General features: G+C 38.9%; 1 protein-coding gene across 1 annotated transcript in view; it reads right to left on the reverse strand.

Moving 5' to 3' along the window:
- HIVEP3 (HIVEP zinc finger 3) overlaps nt 1-26016 on the reverse strand; it is a 640787-nt gene that overhangs the window by 592843 nt on the left and 21928 nt on the right. The gene's annotated exons all lie outside the window — the stretch shown is intronic.

Consider the following 26016-nt stretch of genomic DNA (forward strand, 5'->3'; position numbering starts at 1 on the left):
TGGTGGGGAGGGGCTAGGACAAGAAGCATAAGTGCCCCCTGAGTCCCAGTGCCCCTGGTAGAGATGCAAACATCACACCAACTAGCTCTCTCCCCAACCACTTCTCTTGGACACATCCCTTTGTACACAGACTCCCAAGTTTTCAATTTTCTTCCACTTACAGGTTCTTCCTTTGTGGGTAATAAGAGTGGAAGACTCAGCTTTGAAATAGGAATAGGTGGTTGATGTGGGCAGCTGCATATCTCTGCAGTCTCAGGGGTACAGGCCAGAGGCCACTAGTTGGCTTGGGCTTGGTGTCAGGAAGACCTAAATTCAAAACTTATCTCAGACACTTACTCCCTATGGGACTCTGAGGAACTCATCTCAATTCCCTGGGCCTCAAAGGCCCAAACCATCTGGAAGCCATCATTCATCCTTTGTTCACATCCTCAACAGGTGGTCTCAGCTTTCTTACCTCTAAACTTAGGAAGTGAGACTAAGGAGAATATTTCTAAGTCTCCCTTCCGGCTCTAATAGTCTATGAAGCCAAGAATCGCTGATATATTTAGTTCTGCAAATTATTTAACCAATTCAAAATGAATTATCAATTACCTCAGGTGGAATTTCACTTTTACCCATTTAATTAATTACAGCTGGGGTTCAACTTCTATGGGATGGTGAAAAGAGCTTTAGATTTGGAGATCACTGCAGATTTAGCTACTCACTAGCAATTCCTCATCTGTAAAATGGGGATGATACTTGTTCTCCTCACTCACTAGGATTCAGAGGTCATCTACATTTTGGACAAGTGAGAGAAGAAATCTACTGCCTCTTGAGGAAGCCCAGGCTGCTTTTGGACAACTCTAATTGTCTGAAAGGTTTATTCCCTGCCCTGAAAAAAGCTTCAGTCTGCCTCAGTAACTTCCACCCACTGCTCCTACTTCCCCTACAACCCCATCAAAGTAAGATGAGTCTAATGTTTCTTCTGTGGGACAACTGGTAGGGAGTCCCTACATTTTATCTTTTCTAAGAAAGCATTTTGCTTAGAAAGAATATTCTATACCATTTCGTTACTGTGTGTTGTTATCTATACATTAAAAATTTTAAGTAGTGCCTGAAATGTCAAGTAGTTGGACTGCTAAAAATAAAAGTTCCTACCCCCAAGGAAGTTTATATTCTATTGAGGTAGTATATATCTCAGTAGGTATGTACTTTACAAAACTAAAGAGTACATACATAAACACACACACACACATACACACACATGACAGTCAAAGACAAGGTAATCAATATAGTGGCTTGTGTCACTGTGGGCAAGTCACAATCTCTAAGGACTTGTTGCAATGAAGTACCACATTGCTTTGGTACAAGGAGTTTTCTCGCCTGGGAGTTCCATGTATTAATGACATCACAAAATCAGTCCTTTTCCTTTTTCCAAATATAATTTTTGTAGAGAAAGAAAGCACTCATAAAGTAGGAGAAATCTTTCCCTCGCAGGGGTCCTCAAACTTTTTAAATAGGGGGCCAGTTCACTGTCCCTCAGACTGTTGGAGGGCTGGACCATAGTAAAAACAAAAACTTTGTTTTGTGGGCCTTTAAATAAAGAAACTTCATAGGCCTGGGGGAGGGGGATAAACGTCCTCAGCTGCTGCATCTGGTCAGTAGTTTGAGGACCCCTGCTCTAAAGGCTTCCTTTGGGAGGAAAATATTTAAAGGAAATTCTAAAAGGCCTGAGGAAGGAGACAGGATGAAAAGTTCTAGAAGCAGCCATTAATCCAGTGTAACTGGAAAGTAAACTGCTTGAAGGAGGATGACCTGAGTTAAACCTGAAAAGAAGGACTAGAGACAGACTGTGAGGAGTCTGCCAAGCTGAGGAGCTGGTACTGTAAATATACTGTCCTCCTTCTTGAAAGAAGTCCCCACTGAGAGTTCCCCACAGCTCAATCCTGGATGCTCTGTTTTTCTCTCCACATCCTAGCCCTTGCCCATTTCAAAGTCTACATTTAAGTCTCCTTGTATCACGGGACATTATTTAAAAGCCAGATAGGTATTACTATGACCACAATATCATACCATTTTAATTCTGCTCCAAAAAAAAGTCAAATTGAATTCTATTAAAAACTTCCCACAGAGAAAACTGGGACACTAATACATTGTTGGTGGAGTTGTGAACTGCTCCAACCATTCTGAAGAGCAATATGGAATTATACCCAAAGGGCTATCAAACTGTGTATATTCTTTGATCCAGCACTGTCTCTACTGGGCCTGTACCCCAAAAAGATCATAATAAAGGGAAATGGATCCACAAGTGCAAAAATCTTTGTAGCAGCCCTTTTTGTAGTGGCAAGGAAATGGAAACTGAGTGGATGCCCCTCAGTTGGAGGATGGCTAAATAAGTATGGTATACTTATGTATGGTATATGGTATATGAATGCTATGGAATATTATTGTTCTGTAAAAAACAATCAGGAGGATGATTTCAGAAAGACCTAGAGAGATTTACATGAACTGGTGCTAAGTGAAGTGAGTAGAACCAAGAGAACATTGTACACAGCAATAGCAAGATCATATGATGATCAATTCTGATGGACATGGCTCTTTCCAACAGCAAGGTGATTCAGACCAGTTCTTATGGTCTTGTGGTAGAAAGAGACATTTGCACCCAGAGAGAGGACTGTGGGGGATGAGAATAGATCACAACATAGTATTTTCACTTTTTTGTTGTTGTTTGCTTGCATTTTGTTTTCTTTCTCATTTTTTCCCTATTTGATCTGATTTTTCTTGTTCAGCATGATAATTGTAGAAATATGTATAGAATAATTGCACATGTTTAACATATATTGGATTACTTGCCATATAGAAGAGAGGGTAAGGGAAGGAAAAGAGAAAAAAATTTGGAACGCAAGGTTTTAAAGGATGAGTGTTGAAAACTAGTTATGCATGTTTTGAAAACAAAAAGGTTTAAAAAAATTTTTTAATAAAAAAGAACTTCTCATAGAGTTGGAGACCTAAAATCAAAATTAAAACATTGAAAAAATAAGGAAAGAAAGAATATCAATAGTCAGGCAAATGACCATATAGCTTCCAGACCTAGGGTCCTAGGAAATAAATTCTAAGAATACAGGTCAATTTTGCAAAGAGGTTTCACACCCAAGAAGCACCAATCCTATAGTCATGCAGAGCCATACATTTATTTGACATTCTTAGGGAAATTCCTTACACAATAAAACACCAAAGGTTTATTGTCTTGTTTGTTTTTTCATGAAAATGGCACATCATGAAATATAGCATTATTTGAGAATCAAGCAAAAATGAATTGTGGAAAAGCTCATGGTGGACCTTGGAAGGCTGCAATATCTTACAGATGAAGAATTAGGAAGAAACTATTAAAGAATGTCATCAGGAGAAGAACAGACCATAAAAGATTGTACCATATGTTTCCAGAGGAAGTGAGACATCTACTTTTTTTCTTTGCATCTTTTATCTGTAAGGTCTACTTATCCAAGGGGACTGTCATCTTTGATTTTGTAGTCTTATCAAAAGGGGATTGTCCCCTTTGATTTTTGTCAAGTGCCATCCATTTTTCCTTTTTTTCTTTTATATCATCTCCCCTCAAAAATTCCAAAAAACCTTTGATGAAGTATTTGTCTTTGGTCTGATCATCTTTGGTCTAAAACGGCCAAAAGGAACCAGAAACTGAGTGGATGCCCATGAATTGGGGAATGGCTCAATAAGTTATGGTATATGAATATTCTATAATATTACTGTTTTATATGAAATGATCAGCAGGTTGATTTCAGATTTACTTTCATGAGTGAGAACCAAAAGAACATTATACACAGTAAACAACAAGATTATATGATGATCATCTCTGATGGACATGGCTCTTTTCAACAATGAAGTGATTCAGGCCAATTCTAATAGACTCATGATAGAAAGAGCCATCTACATCCAAAGAAAGTATTATGGGACTAAATGTAGATCACAGTGTAGTATTTTCACTTTTTTGTTGTTTGCTTGCTTTTGTTTTCTTTCTCTCTTTTTTTTCTTTTTGATCTGATTTTTCTTGTTCAACATGATGAATATAGAAATATGTATAGAAGAATTGTACATGTTTAACATATATTGGATTGCTTGCTATCTGGGAGAAGAAATGGGGGCAAGAGAGGGAGAAAATTTGGTACATAAGGTTTTGTGAGAGTTAATGTTGGAAAACTATCTTTGCATATGTTTCGATAATAAAAAGGTATTTTTAAAAAATATATTTTAAAAAATAAAAGAGATGACCCAGTGACGATCCTTGTTGGCCTTGTTAATAAAAGGACAAAATCCCCCCCCCAGAAAAAGAATGTTATCAGAGAAATGTATGATTTATGGCTGAATAAATTGTGGTATATGAATATTATGGAATATTATTGGTCTGTAAGAAATGACCAACAGGATGATTTCAGAAAGGCCTGGAGAGACTTAAATGAATTGATGCTGAGTGAAATGAGCAGGACCAGGACGAGGAGATCATTATATACTTCAACAACAATACTATATGATGATCAATTCTGATGGACGTGGCCATCTTCAACAATGAGATGAACCAAATCAGTTCTAATGGAGCAGTAATGAACTGAACCAGCTACACCCAGCGAAAGAACTCTGGGAGATGACTAAGAACCATTACATAGAATTCCCAATCCCTATATTTTTGTCAGCCTGCACTTTTGATTTCCTTCACAAGCTAATTGTACACTATTTCAGAGTCCAATTTTTTTTATACAGCAAAATAACTATTTGGACATGTATACTTATTTTGTATTTAATTTATACTTTAATATATTTAACATGTATTGGTCAACCTGCCATCTGGGGGAGGGGGTGGGGGTGAGGAGGGGGAAAATTGGAACAAAAGGTTTGGCAATTGTCAATGCTGTAAAGTTACCCATACATATAACTTGTAAATAAAAAACTATCTTAAATTTTTTAAAATGTATGATTGAAAAAGACAAATCAATGATGTAGTGAGAATTAAGTCAATGGGGAGCTCACATGTTCCATGAGCATCCCTTCCCATGTCTAAAGAGTTGGAGGAAAGCTCCACAAACATTGAAAGGACATCTTGTGCTAAACTTTTGGGAAAACTTGGAGAAAGCCACAGAGGGATTGCAACCGGCATCATTGGAAGGAATGTCTATATTGATGAGATCATAGTTCCTTTGGCTATTCCAATATTTATAGAAAAAAAATTTAAATATATGTTTCACTGGCATTATAAACAGAGAGTTAACAAACAATTCAATAAGCATTTTTCAAGGGTCTAATAAATGATGAACAAAAAATATTAATCCCTGTCTCAAGGAGCTCATATTCTGTCTTATAAGTCATTTCAGTGAAACACATGTTTCAGTGTGTAACTTTTGTGACCCCACTTGGGTTTTTTTGGGTAGAGTTACATGAATGATTTGCCATGTCCTTTTCCAGGTCATTTGTCAAATAAGAAAACCGAGACAAACAGCTAGATATGAACTCAGGCCCTTCTGACTCCAGCGTTAGCATTCTCCTGACTCCACCTATAGAATATTCTATATTCTATAGGACAATACTTGCATAAAGCCATTAATTGATTAATAAACAATTATTAAACTTCTATTATGTGCCAGGCATTGTACTAAGCACTGAGGGTAGAAAGAAAGGCAAAAGTCAGCCACTGCCCTCAGAAAAGTGAGCCACTGCCTCACAGCCGATCTTCCTACAAACCAGCCACAGACAGGATAAAACAGAGACAGCAGGAAGGTACTAGAGTTAAGGGAGATCAGGAAAGGTTTCTGGCAGAAGGCGGGGCACTAGCTAAGACTTGAAGAAGGTCAGGAAAGTCAGGAGGCAAAGATGAGGTGAGAAAGCATCCCCTGCAGATGGGAGAGTCAGAGGAAATGCCCAGAGCCCAGAGATGCTGGAGGAGCAGCAGGGTCAGAGTTACTGGATCACGGAACACATGGGAGTGTTGGGATTAAGAAGACTGGAAAGTGATGGGAGGAAGGGGGAAGGCAGGGGATAAATTATGAAGGGCTTTCACCTCCAAGCAGATTTCCCTTTGATCCTAGAAGTGATATGCAAAAAGTAGAGTTTGTTGAATGGAGAGCAATGGGAGGAGAGTGGCAGGGTGAGATTTGGGCTTTAAGGAGACTTTGACAGCTGAACAGGAGGACTGGAGTGCAGACGCTGGGGGCAGGGAGACCACCCAGGAGGTGGGCATTGCAGTAGTCCAAGCATGGCATGATCAGGGCCTGCAGCTTGGTGAGAGAAGTATTAGGAAAGAGGAAGAAGGGAGGGTTGGGGGGGAAGAGAAGATGTTCCTTTTTGGATGTTTGGAATTTAAGATATCTTTGGACATCCAGCTTGAGATGCCCAGTGGGCAACTGGAGCTACACCAGTCTCCAGAGAACAGGTTAGAGCTTGATAAGTAGATGTGAGAATCGTCTGTACAGACATGATAATTGAATCCACTGGACCTGGTGAGATCACAAAATGAAATGTATTAGGTCACTATTGGTATGGGTAATACAGGAGTAGAAGGAAGGAAATCTCAGAGGGAAAGGCCTCCAGAAAAGAAAATAAGATTTGAGATGAATCTGGAAGGAAGCCAAGGAAATAAATGGATAGAGAACCATTTGTTAAAACAGTAGCACTTCTCCCCGCCCCTACCTGCCTATGATCCACCACCATCACCCCTTGCTCCCGCCACTACTCAGCAGGGCCTCTATCATTGCTCTGGCAGCAGCTTTTTGAGTCCTAGTGGGGCTGGCCAGATCCTCTACCAAGGCATTGGACTTCAAAACCTTCTCCTCAGTAGGTCCTCAATTGCCACTCCAAGGCTTGAGCACTATTAGGAATTAGTGCTTTGTATGGAAAGAATGGGGTAGAGTAATAATGCCAGGGATCCTGAGGCAAGCAGTTGTCATAGTGTCACAGTGGATAGAGCTATGGGTCTCAGTCAGGAACACAAAAGTTCAAATGCTACCTAGTTGTATGACTCTGAGCAGGTCATTTTACCTCAACCTGCCTCACTTCCTTCAACTGTTAAATGGGAATATTGAAAGTATCTTACCTCCAGGGTTGTTGTGAAGATCAACTGAAAGAATATTATAAAGTGTTTAGTACAGTATCTGGCATATAGTTGGCATTTAATAAATGCTTATTCCCTTCTTTTCTCCCCCTTCTTTTTTCTCACCACTGCCACAGACAGCCCCCCAACACAAGAGTTGAATTAACTTCTCTCTCTTCCCTGTCTCTCCCTCCATTCTCTCTCTTTTTTTTCTACCAACATGTTCCAGTTCCAAGAAGTCTCACAGTTAATATTCTTTGGTTTTCAAGGCGATGTAAATGCAGCTCAGTTGTGGACAGTCTCTAGGACTCAGGACCTCTTTGCTAAATCTGTTCTTCAGTTGGGGCTTCCTAACCTCCCCCAGGGGAACCCTGGTCTCTCACTAGCCTCAGTCTGCTCTTAGTCTGCTTTGTAATGTCTATTCTCCCAGGTGAGGCCTGAAAGAGCCTGGCCAGCTGGGGCCAGACCCAGACCAAGCTGAGGTCACATTCATTTGCATCACACAAGCCTGGGCTGCCCCTCTCCCCTCCTCACTCCTTCAGCTTCCTCCCCTAGAAGGTCACTAGAGGCCATTTCCTCTTATCCTTCCCAGCCCAACTGAAGACCCTGCTCCTGCCAGGACTGGAGCTCAGGGCAGCATCCCAAGCCCAAGTGGGCTCGGCAGCATCTACACAAACGGGGGAATTCCTTCTCTCTCAAGTGAAAAGAAAAATCCCTAGTAAGGGAGGACAGGGAAGAAATTTTCCCATTCTCTTATGAAAGGGACCTATGGAAGTCAGAGCTACTGGTGTTTGCCCAGCTGTGACCACTCCTGCAATTTTCTAAAAAAACAGTTTTTCTCCTTTATCCAAAAGATGGGCAATTCTGAATTTAATTCAATTCAACTAGTTACCTCCTATGTGCAAAGCTTTAGGGGTACAAAGACCAATATGAAACAATATCTATCTTCCTAGAACATTCTATTGAATGATACAACCTGTACTGGCAAGTAAGTACATTAGCAACTAAATGGAATAAGAAAGGTCTCTAGTAGAAGGTAGTTCTACCATGCAGAGCCTTGAAGGATGCTAAAGATGATGCTAAGAAGAAAGTGAAAAAGAAGCACATCTCATTCAGAAATGAGAGACCATCTACACAGAGGCTAGCAGGAAGGAAACTGAATTCAAGAAATAGCAAATGGGCCATTATGACTAGAATGTAGAATATGTAAGAGGTAATACGAAATAAGTCTGGATGGTTAGGTTGGTACCAGACTTTAAATGTCAAGCTGAGGATTTGAAATTTATTACCAAGATGGAAGATTCTGGAGCAGGATAATGATATGGTTGGACTTTGCTTTCAGGGAGGGTGGATTGGAAAGGGGAGAAAATAGAACCCCTACGTTTCATTAAGAAACGTAGCAACTCATCCAAGGGATGAGTGACAAGGGCATGAACCGAGGTAGCTATAGTGATTGTGACAGCTATCACAGCAGTAGAATCTACAAGATATGAGTCAAGGATGACTCAAAAATTACAACATAGGTAACTGGAGAGATAGTGGTGCCCTTAATATAAGCAAGTAAGTTTATAAGAGGGGGTGAATGAAGTAGAAGATATAAGATAGTCAGTAAGCATTTACTAAGGATTTTTTTTTTAATATTCCAGGGACTATGCTAAACCCTGGGAACACAAAAGAAGGCAAAACCAGTCCTTGCCTTCAAGGAGTTTACATTCCCCATTATGTGGAGGACCTGACATTCTCTAAAAGCCACATTTTCACTTTCAACTTTCACTATCTCACACTAAAAGGAAGCTATCAATCCAAAGGAAACAAATAAATAACCAATATGTAATTGGTTTTTAACTATGTCCCTATGAAAAGGTCACTAGCTATTAGAGTCTAAGAATACAGTCTTGAATCCCTGTGTAACCCTAAGCAAGTCACTTTATCTCTCTCGGAATCAGTTTTTTTCATATGCAAAATGAAGTGCATTAAGTCACTTAATAACCTCTCAGGTCCCTTTTAGTTCTAAATTTAAGGCTATAATATATATGTTGGTATAGTTTTGTTTTTGCATATTTTCTCTCAAATAAATATGGATTAAATCCATTCCTAAAATGGAAATAATAATCTATTTTCCCATTAAACTCAAGAGAGAGTAGTGGAGAACAAGAAATAATATTAATCAAAAATCCTGGCCTTTTAGAAATACAGCAAACTTTTCAAGACATCAAGAAGAAAATATTTTGTTCCAAAATAAATTATACAGTATGACTATAATTCTCAAAAGAGAAAATAAAATTGCTGAAACCCAAAAGTATCTGAAACCATTAGGATGGAACTGTGCAAGAAGCAGTTTTCCCAATTGAAAATACCTTAACTGCCCTAACATTAAAGAGAATTTCTTTACAATCTCCTCTTGTACTTCTGCTATTTTTTGCACATTTCTAGACAATCTGAGTCCTATGACAGCTCAATCTCATTTAGATTTTAGAGTATCTTTGAGTAGGAGGCAAATGAAAACTAATGGGATCAATTCTGGCTAAGAATTAGTAATGGAGAAACTTCCAACAGAGCAGAATTTCATACTGGATGCAGAAGTTATCAAAAAGAGAAGAGCAAATATCTCAATGTCACATCTCTGTCAATCTGTCTCTCCCTCTCTCCTCTTTCCCTTCCCCTTCTCTTTCCTCCCTCTTTCATTATTCTCCTCTCCCTCCCTCTCACCTTTTTTACTTTTCCTCCTCTTCTCTCTTTCTTCCCCTCATTCCCTTCTTCCCCTTACCTCTTCCTCACTCTCTCCTTTTCATTCCCCCTTTCTCCTCCTTTCCTTCTTTCTCTGGAATTCCAACATTGTTTTTAATAAAAATTTTTACAAAAAAGGGGGGACTTTCCTAAAACAGGGGCCTCAAACTCAAAAACTGTTTCGAGTATCATATTTTCTTTTAACAAGAAGCATGGGAAAGAAAAAAAATACTTTCAAGTTCCCATCTCTACTAAAGACTTCTTAATCTTTGTTGAATTCTAGATTCCTATGATAGATAAAGACAATGGAAACTTTCACAAAATCATGTTTTTAAATGCATAAAATAAAATGGGATCACAAAAAAAAACAATTACCCTGGAATATAAAAATATGAATTCACTGTTTAAGTCCATGTACCTTAGATTAAAAATCTCTGACCCTTTGATCCAGCAGTGCCACTACTGGGTCTTATCCCAAGGAAATCTTAAAACAGGGGAAAGGCCCCGTATGTGCAAAAAAATTTATAGCAACTCTTTTTGTGGTGGCAAAGAATTGGAAAATGAGTACATGCTCATCAAGTGGGTAATAGCTGAATAAGTTGTGATATCTGAAAGTAATAGAATATTATTGCTCTAAAAATGATGAACAAGCTAATTTTACAAAGGTCTGGAAAGATTTGCATAAACTGATGCTGAGCGAAACAAGCAGAGAACCAGGAATACATTGTACACAGTAACCACAAAGATTGTGCAGTGATCAACTATAAAAGACCTAGTTTTTCTCAGCAGTTCAGTGATCCAAAGCAATTCTGATAGATTTTGGGTAGAAAACACCATCTGAATCCAGAGAAAGAACTATAGACACTGAACATAAACCAACACATGCTATGTTCCCTTTTTTTTTCCTTTTTCTTCTGGCTTTTTTTTCTCTCTTGTTTTTCCCTTTTGTTCTGATTTTTCTCTCCCAACATGATTCATAAGAAAATGTGTTTTTTTAAATTACACTTATAACTAGAAGTAATTAATTATTTATTTTACAAAAAGAACCTCTGACCTAGGAAAAAGTGAAAGCACCTGGCAGAGCTGGAAGTGAAAAGATGGAATGAGGAAAAGCTTCATAATCTTTACGATCATCTTCCTACCACTATCCCCCTCTCACAATAATTCCTTATTAATAAATTCCAATCAGCCAATCTCCTATTCTTCATTTTAATACTGTCCTTAGCCTTTTTTAGTGGGATAGAGGGGGGAAAGTATTAAATTTAGAACCAGAGGATCTGGATTTGAATCCCTTGTCTGCTTCTTCTGTGACCTTAGTAGAGTCATTTCAGTCTTTCTGAAGATAGCTTTCTTCATCTATAATATAAGAGGATTGTATGACTTCTAAGATATCTTTTAGCCCTATATCTGTGACTTACAGCATCTCATCAGCCCCCAAATAATGCTTCAAATCCCACTGGGTCATCTAATGGGAAATCAAGGCCCACTAGGGCATCTTGTTATCTGTTTTAGCATTGCTCCGTTTCTGCCCACCTGGAACAATAACCCTACTGATCAAACCTTCGGAGACTATCCTGCCTTTTCCCTGGGAGAGGGAAGACACTCAGTTTCAGAACTCTGGTCTTTACTGGTGAATGAGTGCAAACTCACCCAACCTATCACATCTAAGCAGCCCTGGACCATGCTTCACATCCCATCCAGTCATCCATTAAGAAACCCAGCCCTGAACCAGGATCTGGGCATTTTGCCATCTGTCTTGCCAACATGTGCAGCCCACCTCCTTCTTAGCTCATATATACATTTCTTTGATGATGATATTGTTTCTTGCTGGCAATTTGTCCTTGGCAATTGCAACCAACCTCAATATATATCTCACTATAAACTCATATATTGGCAGTGTTAATTTTCCAGAACTTGAAAAAAAATCTATCTCATCATCATACAATTAGCCCATAAACACACATCAATACCAAAGCAAAAATAGCATAACTAACCCCACCCCCATGGCCTTTTGTGACTTATTTCTCCTTTCAAGGATTCTGTCCATTCAGCCCACCCCCACCTCCAGCAAGAAACAATCTTTTCCTTTGTCTCTACTTTTCTTCCCCTATGCTCCATTCTGTATTCTTGTTCTATAGATACAAGGTACCCACCCCAGCACACACACACACACACACACACACACTCAAACGTATAGGTCAAGACTAGTAGGGCAGCATGTCTTATTTATCCTTCCATGAATCTTGGCAGTTGGTATCATTTTACTTCTAGTATGTTAATAATAATAACAATAGCATTTATGGGGCATTTTAAAGTGTATAAAGCATTTCATAAATATTTCATTTTATCCCCACAACATCCCTGGAAGGTAGGTGCTGTTATGGTCACCCTTTTACAAATAGGAAAACTGAAGCCAAAAAAAAAAAAGAAAAGAAAAGAAAAGAAAGAAAAGATTAAGTTACTTGCGCAGGGTCACACATTCCTAGTAAGTATCTGAGAGTGGATTTTAACTGAGGGCTTCCTCACTCCAGGTCCAATGCTCTACCCCCTGAGAAGCAGGCAGAACACTGGACTCAGAGACTTAGGTTCCAAAGCCTCCACTTTAAACTATTTGTTAGCTTCATGGTCTGAACAAGTAGCCTTACCTCTCTGGGGCTCAATTTCCTCATCTGTAAAATGGAACTAATGCTGTTTTCATAACTTATATCCCCACAGGATGATTGAGAGGAAAATTATTTTTCTACTTCCAAGCACTCCATAAATGTGAATTGCTGAGCTTGTTATTATTATAATTTGTATTAATGGTGATGGCAAGTATCACTTTTTGCCTTTTATTGTTTCTCCAGGACTTATACAGTGCTTGACACACAGTAAGGACTTAAAAAATGCTTGTTGACTGACTGATAAACATCTTACTATAAATAAAGACAGCAGCAGAAATAAAATGAACCCAAGACTAGACTAATGAATGAGAATAAGTCACCTTGAGAACTTCACTCAAAAGTCCTTAATTAGACCTTCCAAACTTCAAACTATGGCTATTTTTTTTCATTATTATTTTTTTTTATTTAATAGCCTTTTATTTACAGGTTATATGTATGAGTAACTTTACAGCATTAACAATTGCCAAACCTCTTGTACCAATTTTTCACCTCTTACCCCCCCACCCTCTCCCCCAGATGGCAGGATGACCAGTAGATGTTAAATATATTAAAATATAAATTAGATACACAATAAGTATACATGACCAAACTGTTATTTTGCTGTACAAAAAGAATCAGACTCTGAAATATTGTACAATTAGCTTGTGAAGGAAATCAAAAATGCAGGTGGGCATAAATATAGGGATTAGGAATTCAATGTAATGGTTTTTAGTCATCACCCAGAGTTCTTTCTCTGGGAGTAGCTGGTTCAGTTCATTACTGCTCCATTGGAAATGATTTGGTTGATCTCATTGCTGAGGATGGTCAGGTCCATCAGAACTGGTCATCATATAGTATTGTTGTTGAAGTATATAATGATCTCCTGGTCCTGCTCATTTCACTCAGCATCAATTCATGTAAGTCTCTCCAGGCCTTTCTGAAATCATCCTGTTGGTCATTTCTTACAGAACAATAATATTCCATAATATTCATATACCACAATTTATTCAGCCATTCTCCAACTGATGGGCATCCACTCAGTTTCCAGTTTCTAGCCACTACAAAGAGGGCTTATGGCTATTTTTTTTAAAGAATTGTCATATATTTAAAATCTAGTCTAAGGACAAAGGGTGACTATAAGAAAATTGATGGCAAACTTCTCTTGAACAGATAAAAGAGGAAAAAAAGACAGAGGGGGGCACAGTAAGGGAAGGAGGGAGAGAGAGGGGGAAGGACAGGGATAAGGAGAAGGTCATAGAGAAGAAGAAGAGGCAGTGGGAATGGGAAATCGAGGAAAGGGCGGGAGGAAGAAAAAAGACAATAAATTTAGTCCATTTAAGCCCCATCCCCACCTTCATCCCCCCCCCAAAAAAAGTGAAATCCCTTTTAAATCTGAAAAAGTCAAGAAAAGATGCTATTAATTAAATTTTTAAAATTATAGGTAGTATATATAGATAAACCAAATTGATGATATCAGAAGGCTATGTTTTAATATCCTATATAGGCACTTTATAATTATTAGAGTCCATTATATAATCACACAAAGAATGGGTGTGCCTATTTTATAGAACATAGAATCATATCACTTTATTAACGATGAAAGGTTCACAGTTGGTCTATCTATGTTATGATGGCATATGAGGTATCCCAGAAATCTTAGAGCAATGAGAACACTCCAATTATTAGCGACTTTTTTCAAGGATTTTTGAAAATTATACCCACTATTCTGCCTTTGGAGGTCAAGCAGAATAGTGGATCCCTCTTTGACTTGAAAGCCCCTTAAATATGTGAAGACAGTGTTCAGGTCTCCAAAAAGTCTTCATTTTTCCATGCTGAAGAAATGCCCAGTTCCTTCAAGCCATGTTCAGCTGGCATGAATTCAGATGGCATGATTGGCCCTTCACCACCCAAAATGCATTCCAGTTTCTCTATATCCTCCCCTTTAATAGTAGCAGGGAGAACTGAATACAGTACTCTAGTTGGAGAAAAGTAAGACCATCCCTCTTTCCGGATACACTCTGCTTCTCAATGCATCCTAAGGACACATTCACAGAGTCTTGGGATTACAAAGGACCCTCTCCCCCCCCAAAAAAAAAAGCTAGCTCATCAATTTTTTGGCTAATATTACTAGGAGTTTACAAGCCACTAAAATATCCATATTTCTCTGCCCTAATTCTTTTCAAGCCTCATCTCTTCCATTCTGCTGACTGTTCAACACGCAGTGGTTCTAAACTCCTGGCCACCATTCAATCAACAAATATTTATTGAACCCTTTCTATGCCCTAGGCATTGTGGAGAGACAAAAAAATGATTATCTTAGTCCCTGCCTCCCCATCCTTGACTCCACTGGAGTCAGTCCTCTCAGAACTAACTTCTCTCCTCACTGGCTCTCTCCACCCTTCTTCTCCTTTGGCTTACTCCCACCATCAGCTCGATCTGCTTGGCTGTGGAGTACTGTTGGAGAAAATCCCAATGCTGAACAGACCTGGCTTTCTAGAAGTAAATGCTTTCCAGCTACAATTTGGCCCCATCCACCACAAGACAAGCTTACTCTATCCCTCATCAATTCCCTGGCTCCCTCCCCGTGGATGCTCTCCCAAGCCTTCCCCGTCATTAAACCCCCTCCACCCTACCCCAATCCCCAATTCCTACTGCTTGCAGCAAACAACTTTGAATCCTGCATCTTGCCCAGATGGAACAGGTTTAATTTGGTGAAAAGATCTGTGAGCTAGGAGTCAAAAAGCTGAGATTCTCGTCCTCAGTTCTGTTGCTAACTAGAAACATGAAGCTGAGCAAATCATTTGCCTTCTCTGTACTGGAATTTTCCTTACCAAGTAAAAGAAGTTCAGCTAGAAATTCAGAAGGCAGGATATCAAATGGAGGAAATTTTGCTAAATCATGACTGGGCTTTGGTTCTCAGTACATTACCACTTCACCCCAACAGATACAGTGCAAGAACTTCAGATTCTTTTGGTTTTGTATGTTTGTTAGCTGTACATCAATATGTTATATTGATTACTTTGAATAGTAAACTTTGTGATTCTGTGTATACTAAAAAGTCTATTTTTTTAGAGACCAACCTATTAGGATTGTTTTTCCTAATTTTGCATCTAAGGGAATTTCTTTATAATTTCTCCCTATAATTTTGGTCTCCTTGGTCTTTCCCATACCCATTTCCCATCAACCTCAATCCAAAGCCCTCTGACACTAAATGCTACATTAATTAGATCATATCACCAACCCAACCTGATGTCCAATTATTCATCAAAACTTTCATATTTCTAACTTTCATATTTCAAACAGGCTTGTGTCCTTACCAATCTCCACGTGATAATAATGGGCACTTATAGAGTTCCTGGCACTATAAGGTACTTAATCAATGTTGATTGAGTGATGGAGGGTTTTTGCAAAGTGCTTTAGAAACAAAATTCTTGTCCTTATGACTGCTGTATGGAACAACTATCATTCACTAGAAGGAGAATCACCTGTTGGAAGATGTGGTGAGAGAGGAAGGAATGACTCATTGTTAGGTTTACCACAAGCACTGAACAATCTAGTGAGAACTAAATCTAAGAAGCCAGATATTTTGGATCTTGTGTGTATATGGGGTATGGGGAGGGAGATATTTAATGGTAATATTCTCTAAAACTTTCTGAGCATTGAATGACTATTGATAGATTGATATGAATATTGAATGATATTTAGGTATCTGAGAACTGAAAAATCAGTATAGTATAGGGGGAAGCACACTGGATTTAGGAAGACATTGATTCATGTTCTGCTTCTGGCAACTTGTATAACAATGAGCAAGCTTCCCTGAACCTCTGTTTCCTAATCTGTAGGGACAAAAATGCCTTCTTACATGGTTGTGGAGACTCAGATGAAATAATATTGTATATAAAGTGCTTTGAAAACCATTAAGGTACCAAAGAAATGTCAAATGACCTCATTAAGAGGCCTTTGCTCTGCCTGTCCTCATACAACACACCTCTTCCCAAGAAAGGCTCCAGGCCTGTAATGGACTGAATTTCCAATATAAACACCCGAATGGCCTGGAACCTGCCTTGTCTTTGTCTTTGGGTCTCCAGCATTTAGAACAGGGTTGCGCACACAGTAGGTGTGAGATAAATGACCGCTTCTGGATTGATAAGGGCCTGGGCACCTTTATGAGCTCTGGAAAACAAGAAAAATAAAAATAAATAATTTTCACAGAGGAGAGCATCTTGAAGGGCCATTTAATTAGATGAGGCTAGATCCCAACCCCCACTCCCATGGAACAGGTAAGCAATCTCTCTCTAAGTACTCTCTGTAGATTGGTTGAGGAACTTAATCTCACCATTTCTTAGCTCACTGAATACTAAAACTGTTATCTCTATCTCCTTCCCATCAGTAGTAAACAGGGCTCTAACCCCAAGATCCCTCAGACCTCAAGGTCCCTCAGCTCAACAGGACAGTTTTTGTGTTATCTTGCCAGAGCCCACCCTTCCCTAGATATGCCAAATTGCCTGACCTAACCTCCTGCTTTTGTTGTTCAGTCATGTCCCACTCTCTTGACCCCCATTTGAGATTTTCTTGGCAAGGTTACTGTAGTGATTTATCATTTTCTTTTCCAATTCATTTTATAGATGAGGAAACTGAGGCAAACAGAATGAAGTGACTCACACAGCTAGGAAATGTCTGAGGCCAAATTTGAACACATGAAGAGGAGGCTTCCCGACTCCACGTCTGATGCTCTATCCACTAGACCACCTCACTATCCAGTCCCTTTCTAACTCCTCTTTATAATAGCAACAACAGCCAGAATATTTTTTTTCAAGTTTGTGAAATACTTTATAACTATTACCTGACTTTCTTCTCATAACAACCTTAGGAAGTAGGTATTTTATTATCCCCATTTTACACATGAAGAAACTGAGGCAAAGAAAGATTAATTTTCTGCCAGGGTTACATATCCAATAAGTGTATGAGGCAGGAGTCAAATTCATGCCTTCTTGATTTTAGATCCAGCACTCAATCTAACTCAGTAACTCTCCCAGGTTTATTCATTGTCTTCTCTTCTTACCTCCATTAGAAGGCAAGTTCCTTGAGGAGGAGGGTCTGCCTTCCATGCTTGGCACAAAATAAGCAATAAATAAATACTCTATCCAGCTTAGGATCTAGTCCTGTGCCCAGTACAGAGCAGGAATTTTAAAAATACTTGATTGATTTATACAATTCTCAGATTACCAACTGTGGTTGGTAACTATCCTTGTCTATGGTGAATGAAGCCCCTCCCAGATCCTGATCTATAAGAATTAGAGGGAGCCTACCTCTTCACAAAATTATTTTCATTATCCCAAGATAAGGAGCTTTAGAGCATCTAAGAAATCATATGAAGCTCAAATTGTTCCAACAAGAAAGAATCCCAAGTTACCTTTGCTATTACCTTGCTGATTAATTGATGCTGATTACTAATTGCCATTAACCTTACTGACAGATCTGTTGGTCTGGCCTGGTAACATAAGACTGGTCCATCCGCCTGCCCGAGTTGGTGATTACTAGGAAGTCTTGACTGCAGACTTTCCAGGCTTCCTGGGGCTCTCTTGGATGTTCAGAGTATGATGGCTAATACTATATAAGCCATTCCTGGACAGCAGGTAGATTATCCCAGCTGTGATTCCAACTTTTCTAAGGTACCACCAGCCCCCCCCCCCATCATGGGGATAGGAGTTTTAGATAAGGTTGGAGCAATTCTCCTCCTCTGCCAGTGCCTTGCCCCATACTGTGCCCTGGTATATACATTCATTCAACACAGGTCCTACCAAAATTCTAAGAGATCATTACTCAGCATGGTTTATTCCACCAGTGTTTATACCTGCCCTGCCAAGGCTTTAGTACTAGGGATATTTAGCCTGGAGAAGGAAAGATTTGGGAGTGTGGAGAGGGATTATAATATCTGTCTTCAAGTATTTGGAAGGCAGTCATGAGGAAGAGAGATTAGTCTTGCTCTGCATGGCCTCAAAGGGCAGAACTGGGAGTGATGTGTCCAACTTTCAAAGAAACAGGTCTAGGTTTGGTATCAGGAAAAAAAATTCCTAAAAATTAGCATTTAAAAGTTGGAATGGAATGTTTTGGTGGTAGTGGTGAGTCAGTAAGGTGAGCAAAGAAAGGTTGGATGGATACCCACTTGACGGGAATGTTGTAGAAAGGATTTTTGTTTAGTTTTTGATTGGACTAGATGGCTTCTGTGATTCTGTGACTCTATATCACTACTGGGAAAGAAGAAAAACAGGGGATTCATCCTATGTAAATTCCAGATTGCTCCTAGATTCCCAGGCTATTCCCCATATTACCAAAGTTATTCCCCGATTACCAAACTATTACCGTTTGGGCAAGTAAGGTCCCAGAATTGATCTAGAAAAGTTAAGGGAAGCCAAGTTTTTCACAAAATTAGACCTGGAGAGATGGGGGAAAGGGCAGAACTTAGAACCACCTAACCAAGATTCCAAGGATATAAGAAATGGAAGTCTTCATTGCTGAAGCAGTGTGAATAGCAACAAACAAGCCATTTAGTCATTCTACTCATTTCAATATTTCCTGCATCTTCTCTTCCTGGAGTTACCAACCCAGGGGGAGATAAGATATCTGGGCAAACTATCCTGCTCTACTCTGCTGACCTCATGCCACATGCTCAAGCAAAAGCAGAGATTACTGGCAGCAAAAACTCGGCAGACACCAAGTAGACACTAAGCTGAAGACTACTATTGAATCAGCACTAACAGCAGCTGATTGACAGAGAGTGTTAGCCTTTACAAAGTGCTGCCCTCAACAGAACCCTGTGAATTATGCCAGACGAATAGATCATTGATCAAGGATTTCAAGCCTATTAGGTCCTTAGAGATCCTCTTCAATCCCATGCAAGATTCTTAACCTTCTCAGTGTTCTGGACCCCTTGGCAGTCTGGTAAAGACCAGAATCTCAGAATTATAGTTTTCAATGTATAGGATTAAATACATTGGATGACAAAGGAAACAAATTCCAGTAGAGTTACCAAAATAGTTTTTTTTAATAAATTCATAAACCTAAGATAAACAAACCCTAATCTAATCTGATCCTTTTATTTTACAGCTAAGGAAACTGAGACTCAGCTGAGAACATGGTATGACTAAACTCACAAAGCTAAGAAATGGAGAAACTAGGACAGGCCCTCAAAAACTAGCATTTTTTTTTCCAATAGGCTACAGCTGCCTCAAGACTCTTATTCCCATTTTAAACAACAGGAAACAGATTTCTTGAAGTTAAAATGTTTCATCCAGGGTCACTAAAGTAAAGCACTGAAGCTCAGCCTTGGAAATGCAGGCCCAGTGTTGTTTTCACTATATCGCACACAGTGTTTCTTTGTTAGAAATGAACTTTAAAACACATTCAGGGACCTCAAAGAGCTTACATTTTCAAGGAAGAACAGTAAAGGCTAACTAGAATCAAGGTGAAAAACAATTCTTAAGAAGAACGATTAGAAAGGAAAGCTTGCCAAACGGGAAGGAGCCGAATCCCTCTAAGTCTTTTTCTGTGTTTTTATCCTCTCGACCTCTCTGCTGGGACACAATTAACCATCTCCCTCTGCTGTGGAATTCTCCTTCCAAATCTGCCAAGCCTTCCTAGACTCGGCTTCTTCCTGCCTAATGACTAGGACACCACAAAAACTTTTGATCCATGGATCCCACAGCTGGGTAGAAATCCCGAGGTCAATGACAGAAAGAAGGGGCCCAAATACAACAAACCAAAAAGAACAGCATTTTTATGTTGGGGGGGGGGAAACTGAAAACAAAAATAGATATCCATTTTTGGATTTTAAAAAAATGAATATATGGTATATTACTTGGGGGGGGGAGAATAAGAATATGAGGACTTCAGACACATGGGAAGACCTATATGAAATGATAGAGTAAAGTAAGCCAAAGAGAATATACAATCTGATTAGAAGTATAAATGAAAAAGAGAACTACTAAAATACAAACAAGACTCTGGAGAAGAGAGTAGAGCTGATGACTTTGCACTGCCCAGCTTCACTCCAATTCACTTGCAAGTCAAGAAATCACCCTTCTGATCTCTTCAATACTTTTGGAAAACAAAGGACAAACAACTATTTGCAATGTTATTGCAACTGAGGATTCAATAAGTGTATATGTTACTAAACAGGAAAAGGCTATAGTGAAAAATACAAGAGACTTCAGTAACATTATTTTTAATTTAAAAAAAAGACTTGGAGATCACTTACCTATGAAATGACCACTAGAAAAACTATCATCTTCACTTTACAAGGAAGGCCACACAATCACTTGCAAGGACATAAAGCATCAATAATATATGAAACCAGGATTATAACCCAAAGGGTCTTAAGGAGGCATGACTGTTACCCTGACACTTTTGTATATTTTGGCCTTTTGGAACTAATATGCCAGGGGAATTATCTTCCTCTCAAAAGGAAGGGGCTCCAGAGAAATAATCCTACAATGAGTGGAAAGAACATGGGATTTGGAGTCAGAAAGCCTTGGCTTCCAAATCTCAGTTTTGCTGATTAGTTCTTGTGTCCTTGGAAAAGCCATAGGAACTTCTCTAAGGTGTCAGTTCCCTCCTTTGTAAAAATAAGGGAATGAGATGTGGACTTCTGGAACATGGATAAGAAAAATGTACATTTTAATTTCACTATAATTAAAAGCATGACTTTATTATTTTACATAACTTCATAAGTGATTTCTTAATTGTGAGTGGGGATAAGGGAGAGAATCTAGAACTCAAAAATTTTAGAAACAAATATAATTTTTTTTGTTTTGAATGTAACGGGGGAGAGGGGGGATATTAAATAAATAAAACAAAACATAATTTTCAGAAGGGGTCCCTAGACTTTACCAGAGTTTCAAAGGGATCCAAATCACACACACAAAAAAGGGAAGGACACTGGACAAGAAGATATCTAAGCCACATTCATAAGTTATAAAACTCAACTATTAAACTTAACTGGCAATCATTCCTCTGCTGTGCTCCATTTTCCCAAATGGAACCAGAGTAGGTCCTCCCTTTAAGGGGTGAAATAAGAGTTTGATAGATAGTGATAGGCGATGTTGCCCAGGTGCAGACTAGGACAAAAATGCTGCATACTAATCCTATCACATGAGGATTTCTCTGTACCCTTCCCTATTTCCCCCTCATCCTTTACCCCACATCAATCCCAGCCAGAGTAACTTATGAAAGCATCTACTCTCTAAGGCACGACTTCTTAAACTTTTTTTGTTCTCGACTCCTTTCTGCCTGGAAAATTTTTATGCCACCCCAAATATACAGATATATAAAATAGACATACAAATCAAACATTTGCTGATGATAAATCATGAATAAATTTATTTTAAAACAATCTTTTATATATATAATTTTACCATTTATAAGACTAAAGCAAATTTGCATACTAATAAGATGGATGCTCTTGTTCATTTTTACATAAAGAATTAGATCTTGGTGGAATATTTGATATCTTTTACAACAGCCAAATTTTTTGAGACCTCAACATTCAGTTACAAGATCCAATATGGGATCTTCATCCACAGTTTAAGAAGCTCTGCTCTAAAGCAAAGGCCTGCAGTCTGCATCAGTGTTGGGAGGACCACCTCTGATGAAATCCTTGAAACTCAAAATATTTTCTAATCTAGTTGGGCAAAGTCATCCCCTTCCAATGCTCAGAAGCTGTGGATTCTGCCAAAATCCATCTTTCCCAGAAAGGCAGGAAAAGGCAAATGGAACAGCAGGGGGAGGGGGCAGCTTCCCATTCTTCCCATCAAGCTGCCTCTGTTTTACATGCACAAAGACTTCCAGGATTTCAAAGGAAACTTGAGAAAATTAGACCAGAACCTTAGACCATCCAGGGGGATGGATGGTCAAGTGAGTTCAGGACTTAGAAGGTTTATTCTCCAATCCTTTTTCCCACTCCCAATCCTCAAGAGACCAATTAAAAATATTTTTATGTTTCCTGAGCCCAAGAAGGAGAAGGAGTGTATGAATCCTGTGGTGCTGCATGAGAGAGCCACAGATATGGGTCTCCACAACAGGACTCCCTCACAAGATTAGGATGGCCAAAAAATAACAAGTATGCAGAGTACTTTACAAAGTGTTATGAAAATACAGGAAATTCAGAGTATCACATGAATCCAGATTTAGAGCTAGGAGGGACGTTAGAGGCCATTGAATTCAACCCCTTTATTACATGAGAAAACTGAGGCTTAGATAAGTGAGTTATCTATAGTCATACAACTGACAAGTGTCTCAAGAAGGATTAAGCTCCAAGACCTCTAGCCCTCTATCTATTGTACCATGTTGCTTCTCAGAAATCATCATTTTTATATACCTCACTGACCCATTTTCAATAGTGATATTTCTACTTTTAAAGTAAGGCTGTCCCACTATGTGAGGTACTTAGATAGAAATAATCAGTACCAAATATGAGTTGTATAAATGAAAAAGCCTTGAGACCTTCCCTTCTCCCTCCCAATTTTTCCTGACTTGCAAAGTCACAGAATCCTAAAACTGGAAGGGACTTTGGAGTCCCCTAGTCCAGCCTATTCCAGAACAAGACTATCCATCCACAATAATCTCAACAGGTGTACAGTTGCACTGCTCCTGAAAACCAGGTATTGCACTCTCCAACATCTCTTATTGCTAGAATATTTTCCTTACAAAGGAGGTGAAATCTGCCTTTCAACAACTTCCCTGAATTACTTATGATTCTGCCTTCTGGGATGAAACTGAGCCAGGCTTGTCCTTCTTCTCTATGACCGCCCCTTCCAACAGTCATCAAGTCTCATCCCCCTCTGCCAATCAGTCCCCAGACTTCTCTGATGCAGGCTGAATAAATCCAGTTCCTTCACAGATTTTCAAAAGGAAAGACTTCCAGGTTCCTCATGATCCTGGTGGCCATTCTCTAGACATAGTCCCCAAATTGAATATTCCAGATGTGGCCTGATCAGGGCAGGATATAGCAAACCTATCATTATTCTCCTATCATCATACTCTGCCCTCTTCCAAATCTTGGACATTATGTCCCTCCAAATCTTCAAGGGACACTAGGAGAAATAACTGCATGGTTATCACAATCCAATGAAATCACAGGTCTCAACCCACTTCTACTTAAAAATATGAGACAATCTGTCCCCATTAATTTATTAATCATATGGATTTAGCTTCCTGAAGAACACAGAGATTAAGTGACTTAGCTGGGATTTTGACTAATAAGTATCTGAGGCAAGGTCTGAATTCGGTCTGCTTGATTCCAAGCTGAGCTTCCTAACCACATACCATGATTCAAGGATCTCTCTAAGATACTGTAGCAATGGGAGAAGGTGAGCGATACTGAGTATGAACAATGTTTCTCAGATGCCCTGGGACAGAGACATCAAGTCCTATCCTATCTCTGCTACAGGTTTCTTCCTTACTTAAATTTCAAACTGAGTCTAGGGGCTGTGCTCTAGAATATTCTCAATAAGTCATCAACAAATGCAGAAAACCTCTTTACTTCAGAGTCAAACTGAGAAAATCTCTTCTCCCATGGTCTCACTCACACTTTCTCAATCCCAAACTATGAATTTATAGTCTTATCTTGGACAAAATCACTATCACTAGCCGTGTAATTTATTAGCAATATCAAATGACATAGAAATACAAATAAACATTTGAAGGAGATATGGAAGGCTATGACAGACTTAAAGCTACTGTTTTTACCTTCTCCCCTCATCTAGTCTACTATCAGTCACCACGTCAGCTGAAGAAAAGGATTTCATTTAAACTCAAAGAGAGTACTGGGGAGAGGAAGAGCAGAAAGGTATGAACTTCACTCTCACTATCTGCTCCATCTTCATTTCAACCTGATGTCAATTACAGTCCAGTCCTTCCACGTCCCTATTTTCTTGTTTATCATTCTCTAGTCTGTTCAAGTTCTGCTCTCTCTGTTTTACCTACCTCCTACCCTAAAATGTGCTAACAATTCTTTCTGTAAGGTCACTAGAATCTTCAACCAAATTCAACTTTCCTGAATTTCTTAGAATAGTCTAGGTCAAGGATTCTCTATATCCCAGAAATGTTCACCAAAGTTCCTACTTCCTGAAGTGGTCCTCCAAAATCTGTGATCATGCTGTAGCTAAATACCTCTATAAAAATTATTTTAATAGGCAATGGTCAGACAACATAGCTTTGCACAGACCAACAACATTATTAGTAAGAATAATAATAATCACATTCTATGATGCAGATTACTCTAGGCCCATCCTGATTTCCTAGCTTAGACTAGTTCCAATGATTTGAACCCTTGGAGACATTTTACTTTCAGATCTAGACAGACTTACAGTGAGGAGAGTGCATAATTTAGAATAAATGAAGAGGAAGAAATTTTAAAAAGGGAGCAAAAATTACATGTATGAACTTTTATGAAATCCTTAAAATTTTGTTTCAAATTGCCATTATTTTAAATCAGAATTATAAACAGAAATAATGTTGTATGCTTCTGAATGATGACAGAGCAATGAACTCTGATGGGACAACCAGCATTCATGTGATAAGCACCAGGCTACTACCATTAAGAAAGAATTCACATGATTTGCTTGGAATTTTTTTTATTTTAAAGTTCACAAGATCTATAATCACAAGATTATAGATTTAAGATTAAGAAAGAGCTTAGAATCACCTGGTTCAACCCTGAATTTTACAAAGGAGGAACCTGAAGCCAGAGGTTATGACTTGGCCAACATCACAAAGTAAAAGAGATAGGATCCATGGGACTTAGAACTGGAAGACTATAGTCTTCCAGATTGGTCATCTGACCCTTCATTTTAGAGATGAGTCTCCTAAGAGACTCTGAGAAATCAGGCAAATATGGCCAAAGCTACATAAATAATAACAAAATTGGGAGGTGAACTCAAGAACTCAAGATTCAGGGGGTTTCTACTAGACAACAATTATTCTCGCTCTCTCTCTTTCTCTCTCTCACACTCACACACACACACACACACACACACACACAAATAGCAATTCCACCGTTGTTCAAAATAGCCAGTCAGTAGTCCCAGTGGGATGGAAGGAGTATCAGAGTCACAGAAGACCTGAGTGAAGACCCCTGCCCTGCCATTTACCACCTGTGTCACCTCAATCAAGTCACTGAGCCTTAGTTTCCTCTTCTAAAAAAAGTGAAGATTTTAGACTAGATCATCTCTATCTCTCCTAGCTCTCAGTCCTATAACGAATCCTTCTAAACATAATTTTCTGTGTAAATACTCTTCTCTGAGGAACATCAAACATTTTCCTTTTACTTCTCTAACTTTACTTCTCTAAGTTATCTCTAAGTTCTCTAACCTATACCCTTGATTCCCTCCTATCATCTAAGGACCTTGACCTTTGGCTCTCTTACATCTTCCATTTTTCCCCATCTCCTGGTTCTTTTTCTTTGACCAAGCAAAATTCTTACCTCTCTGTTGTTATAAACAACAAGGAAAATTCTTGCCTTGATACTGTTCCTCCAAGCCAATGTCCCATCTTTGGTGCCCGATTTTCAGGATTCTC

This window comes from Sarcophilus harrisii, chromosome 3 (genome assembly GCF_902635505.1).
Source record: "Sarcophilus harrisii chromosome 3, mSarHar1.11, whole genome shotgun sequence".
NCBI lineage: Eukaryota > Metazoa > Chordata > Mammalia > Dasyuromorphia > Dasyuridae > Sarcophilus > Sarcophilus harrisii.